A 6,053-nucleotide genomic window follows, 5' to 3' on the forward strand; every position below is an offset into this window, starting at 1 on the left:
TTCTCATTTACAGCAACAACCTGGGGAATTTTTAAAAGGGGGATGAATGAGCCAATTCAAATATGGGGATGATTAGGTGGCATGAGGGCCAGATTGTGAATTTTAGCAGTGCCTCCTTCTGGCTCTCCAACACCACTTCCAGTAGCTTCTGGTCTCCCATCCAGGGACTGACCAGGGTGAACACTGCTTAGCTTCAGAAGCAAGCTAGCAGTGGGATGCAGGGTGGTATGCTGCTAACAGTTGGCTGGTTCCATGGACTTGTAAGTAAGCATTTCATGGTAAGGTCTACACCTTCCATTAGATTTTCCCTCTATTCTACAAACCCATTCAATTTACACTCCTCATCAGCTGCATCAAAGTGGTACTGAAGGTTCCAGTGTTCTAGACTAGAGCTCTCCCTACTGGCATCTCAACATTACTGCAGTGTTCTAGACTAGAGCTCTCCCTACTGGCATCTCAACATTACTGCAGTGTTCTAGACTAGAGTTCCCCCTACTGGCATCTCAACATTACTGCACCATCCTAATAATAATGTCCTCAATAATGTTGGGCTAATAACAACATTACAAACTGACAATACATTAGATAGAATGGTGAAAAACAACACTGGCTACTACTTGACAAAGTCACATTAATCACACAAACACTGATGTCTGTAGTATTACAACATGCGGCATTGTCAGCTAACTGCTCAGACAAGCCAGCTAGCTGTTTATACATGTACAAAACTACAAGGGTCTGAAAGACCTCTGGATGACCTCTACTAATCCCTAGGTACTGACTCAGGAATGTGTGAAGGACCACAGGGACGTCAGAGCAAAGGGTTGTTATTGTGACCACAACAAGTCACTCCGGTTCACTTTGGGTTCTTATACAACAGGGTTTCTAGGAGGAAGGAGATACATGGAAATAGAATGAAACCTTCTCTCCAGCTGCTTCTTACCCGTTGTGCTTTTTGTCCCTTCCTGCCTCCCGTCCAGGATGAGAACATCATGCAGTCCATGCATCTGTTTAACGTCATTTAGTGACACTTCCTGTGGGTGTGGACTATCAGAAGGGACGCCCATATTTACCCCCACTGCCCCCGCCCCATGTTCTATCCCATAATCAGACTCAATGGGGCTGTCAGGAGGGTAAACGACACCTCTCGATTGGATCTCCACTCTCCCATCCACCCATAACCCCTCTCTTCCTACCTGGGAAAGTTTGACACTAGTTAGGGGGTCAAGAAACATATGACATCACATTCTCACTAAACAATGATGTATTCTATTCTCTAACTACTAGTTGGACAAAATGGTGGATATTCATCTAAGGACAAAGGCTTTAAATCAAAAAATAATCTGAACTTGTTAACTGTGAGATGTAATATTATCAATCATGGAACATTCCGGTATGTTCCATCTTTCTGTGTTCCGGAGTGGAACGCCCTCGCTGGTGGAACTACCTTCAACACTCCAAACATCCATGATGTCATATTGTGTCTGCATGATGTGTTTTAAAATGGCAATAAATAATATTTCATGTAACAGGACATTGCTCCGTCTGAAAGTGTCTGTGTTTATTTTGTACAGGTGATGATGATGATGATGATGATGATGATGATGATGAAGGTGAATAAACGACTATTGCTATACAACCCAATGTAAATGTATTATTTGTAGTTACTATATATACTCTAAAGTACAAGAGGTGAGATGTTGAAAGATTTCCATTTTCTCTCCACTGAAGATACTGTTATAACAAGGTGAAACAATGACAATGAAGTTTATTGTTAAAAGTATATTTAAAAAAATGTCACAACACAGTTTACAAAAAAAGATTTGATAAAAGCATTAAGAAACGTTGCATCAAGCAGAACTCTTTCCTGGACATTGAGGCAAAAGTCTCCCAAAGTTTGATGATTGTTTCAGAAACATAAAAAAATACATAACATAACATAAAAAAATACATAATTATATAAAATGCATTCGGAAAGTATTCAGACCCCCTGACTTTTTCAAATGTTGTTACATTACAGCCCTCTTCTAAAATAGATTAAATAAAAATGTATTCTCAATCAACCACACTCTCCACATAATCACAAAAAACAAATAAAGGGTTTTTAGAAAGGTTTGCAAATTTATTAAAAATAAAAAACAGAAATATCTTTAGATAAGTATTCAGACAATTTTCTTAGAGACCCGAAATTGAACTCAGCTGCATCTTGTTTCTATAAATCATCCTTGAGATGTTTCTACAACTTGATTGGAGCCCACCTGTGGTAAATTCAATTGATTGGACATGATTTGGTAAAGCACACACCTATCTATATACGGTCCCACAGTTGACAGTGCATGTCAGAACAAAAATCATGAGGTCGATGGAATTGTCTCTAGAACTCAGAGACAGGATTGTACTGAGGCACAGATCTGGGGAAGGGTACCAAAACATTTCTGCAGTTTTGAAGGTCCAAGAACACAGTGGCCTCCATCATTCTTAAATAGAAGATGTTTGGAACCACCAAGACTCTTCCTAGACCTGGCCGCCCGGCAAAACTGATCAATCGGGGGAGAAGATCCATGGTCAGCGAGGTGACCAAGAACCCGATGGTGACTCTGACAGAGCTCCAGAGTTCCTCTGTGGAGATGGGAGAGCCTACCAGAAGGACAGCCAACTTTGCAGCACTCCACCAATCAGGCCTTTATGGTAGAGTGGCCAGACGAAAGCCACTCCTCAGTAGATGGCACATGAAAGCTTGCTTGGAGTTTGCCGAAAGGCACCTAAAGACTCTCAGACCATGAGAAACAAGATTATCTGGTCTGATGAAATCAAGATTAAACTCTTTGGCCTGAATGCCAAGCGTCACGTCTGAAGGAAACCTGGCACCATCCCTACGGTGAAGCACGGTGGTGGCAGCATCATGCTGTGGGGATGTTTTTCAGCGGCAGGGACTGGGAGACCAGTCAGGATAGAGGGAAAGATGAACGAAGAAAAGTACAGAGAGATCCTTGATAAAAACCAGCTCCAGAGGGCTCAGGACCTCAGACTGGGGTGAAGGTTCAACCTTCCAATAGGACAAGGACCCTAAGCACACAGCCAAGACAACGCAGGAGTGGCTTTCAGGAGAAATCTCTGAATGTCCTTGAGTGGCCCAGCTAGAGCCCAGACCTGAAAATATCTGTGCAGCGACACTCCCCATCCAACATGACCAAGCTTGAGAGGATCTGCAGATAAGAATGGGAGAAACTCCCTAAATACATGTGTGCCAAGCTTGTAGCATCATACCCAAGACGACTCAAGGCTGTATTCGCTGCCAAAGGTGCTTCGACAAAGTTCTGATTAACCTCTAGAGGGGGTGGGACGCTAGCATCCCACTCGGCCAACATCCAGTGAAATTGCAGAGCTCCAAATTCAAAAACAGAAATACTCATTATAAAAATTACTGAAACATACAAGTGTTATACATTGGTTTAAAGATAAACTTCTTGTTAATTCAACCACGGTGTCAGATTTCAAAAAGACTTTACGGCGAAAGCAAACCATGCGATTATCTGAGAACAGCGCCCAGCAGACAAATCATTACAAACAGTAACCAGCCAAGTAGACAAGTAACACAAGTCAGAAATAGAGATAAAATGAATCACTTACCTTTGATGATCTTCATATGGTTACATTCACAAAACTCCCAGTTACCCAATAAATGTTTGTTTTGTTCGATCATGTCCCTATTTATATCCAAAAACCTCAGTTTTGCTGGTGCGTTTTGTTCAGTAAAACACTGTCTCAAACAACATCCGGTGAAATTGCAGAGCGTGAATCTCAACAAAACAGAAATTCTCATAATAAACATACATAAAAGATACAAATGTTATACACCAGCTTAAAGATAAATTTATTGTTAATCCAACCGCTGTGTCCGATTTCAAAAAGGCTTTATGGTGAAAGCAAACCATGCGATGATCTGAGAACAGCGTCCAGCAGACAAATCATTACAAACAGTTAGCAGCCAAGAAGAGGAGTAACAAAAGTCAGAAATAGTGTTAAAATGTATCACTTACCTTTGATGATCTTCATATGGTTGCCCTCCGAAGACTCCATGTTACACAATAAATGTTCGTTTTGTTCGATAATGTCCCTCTTTATGTCCAAAAACCTCAGTTTTGCTGGTGCGTTTTGTTCAGTATTCCATCGGAACAAAGCGCGGTCACAAAAGACAGAGGAAAAATCAAAAAAGTACCATAAAGGTTCGTAGAAACATGTCAAACGATTTTTATAATCAATCCTCAAGTTGTTTTTGTCATAAATAATCGATAATATTTCAACCAGACAAAAGCTTCATCAGTAGAAAAGGAGAAACAAGAAAGGCACGCTCCCGGTCACGCGCTTGCTTCATGTCTGGAAATGTCCAATGTCCACTCTTTGAAAGTGCTGTTTCTCCTTCATTTTTCAGAGTAAAAGCCTGAAACAATGCCTAAAGACTGGCCACATGTTGTGGAAGGCATAGAGATCATGAACTGCATCATAAGTCTTTGTATGGTGGATAGGCTTTCAATGGAAAAACAGGCATTTCAAAATAAAGGCACTTCTTGGATTGATTTTCCTCAGGTTTTCGCCTGCCATATCAGTTCTGTTATACTCACAGACATTATTTTAACAGTTTTGGAAACTTTTGAATGTTTTCTAATTATATGTGTATCCCAGCTTCTAGACCTGAGTAGCAGGCAGTTTACTTTGGCACGCTTTTCATCCAAAATTCCGAATGCTGCCCCCTACCCTAGTGAGGTTAAAGGCTCTGAATATTTATGTAAATGTGATATTGCAGTTTTTTGTATTTATACATTAGCAAAATTTTCTTATAACCTTTTTTGCTTCATCATTATTGGGTTTTGTGTGGAGATTGATGACGAAAGAAAACTACTTCGTCAATTTGAGAATAAGCTTGTCACATCACAAAATGTGGAAAAATGAAGTCAAGGGGTCTGAATACTTTACGAATGCACTATAAAATATAACTGGAACTTAAGGTTGCCTACATCAGAAATACAACATTTTTCAACTGAAAAATATATTTAAAAAATGTTAAGGTCCCTTTCTTATTCATCATTGTTTCAAAGTCATAACTGACCCTAGATCAGAACTCCTACTCTAAGTTTGAATAGAGTAGTCCTGTGACTCAGTTGGTAGAGCATAGTGCATGGGTTCCATTCCTGCTGGGACTTCCCATACGAAAAGTGTGTTCACACATGACTAATGACAGTGAATTTGGATAAAAGTGTCTACTAGATGGAATATATTATTATATACTATTATAAACTTGGAAGTTTGGTTCATGGATGCTGATTGGCTGAAACAGTATTTCAGAAGTCTATACTGTCTATCAGACAATATACCAACAGGTATGACGTAAAAAGACTTGTTTACTGTTCTATTTATGTTGTTAACCAGTTTAAAAAAAGCCATGGAACAGTATGTTGGTCATATACCACCAACCCCAGAAGTGCCTTGTTGATGTTGCTATAAACTTAAGCAATAAGGCCCGAGGAGGTGTGGTATATGGCCAATATACTACGGCTAAGGGCTGTTCTTAAGCACAATGCAACGCGGAGTGCTTGGATGCAGCATATATATTGGTCACATACCACAAACCCAGAGGTGCCTTATTTTAAACTGGTTACCAATGTACTTAGACCAGTAAATACAAATTTTAATACCCATGGTGTACGGTCTGGTATACCACGCCTTACAGCTAATCAGCATTCACGGCTCAAACCACCCGGTTTATAATGGTCAATATTCCACACCTCCACAGGCATTATATCACTTAGTTTAAATATACAGGTCCAGATATACAAGGTTTTTGTCAAACTTGTTGTGTTCAGGTCTTCTTCTTTCTGGTTTTGTTGTGTTCAGGTCTTCCTGGTTCTGGGTTTGTAATGTTCAGGTCTTCTTGGTTCTGGGTTTGTTGTGTTCAGGTCTTCTTGGTTCTGGGTTTGTTGTGTTCAGGTCTTCTTGGTTCTGGGTTTGTTGTGTTCAGGTCTTCTTGGTTCTGGGTTTGTTGTGTTCAGGTCTTC

This window comes from Salvelinus fontinalis, chromosome 10, assembly GCF_029448725.1.
Source record: "Salvelinus fontinalis isolate EN_2023a chromosome 10, ASM2944872v1, whole genome shotgun sequence".
In the NCBI taxonomy this organism is placed as follows: domain Eukaryota; kingdom Metazoa; phylum Chordata; class Actinopteri; order Salmoniformes; family Salmonidae; genus Salvelinus; species Salvelinus fontinalis.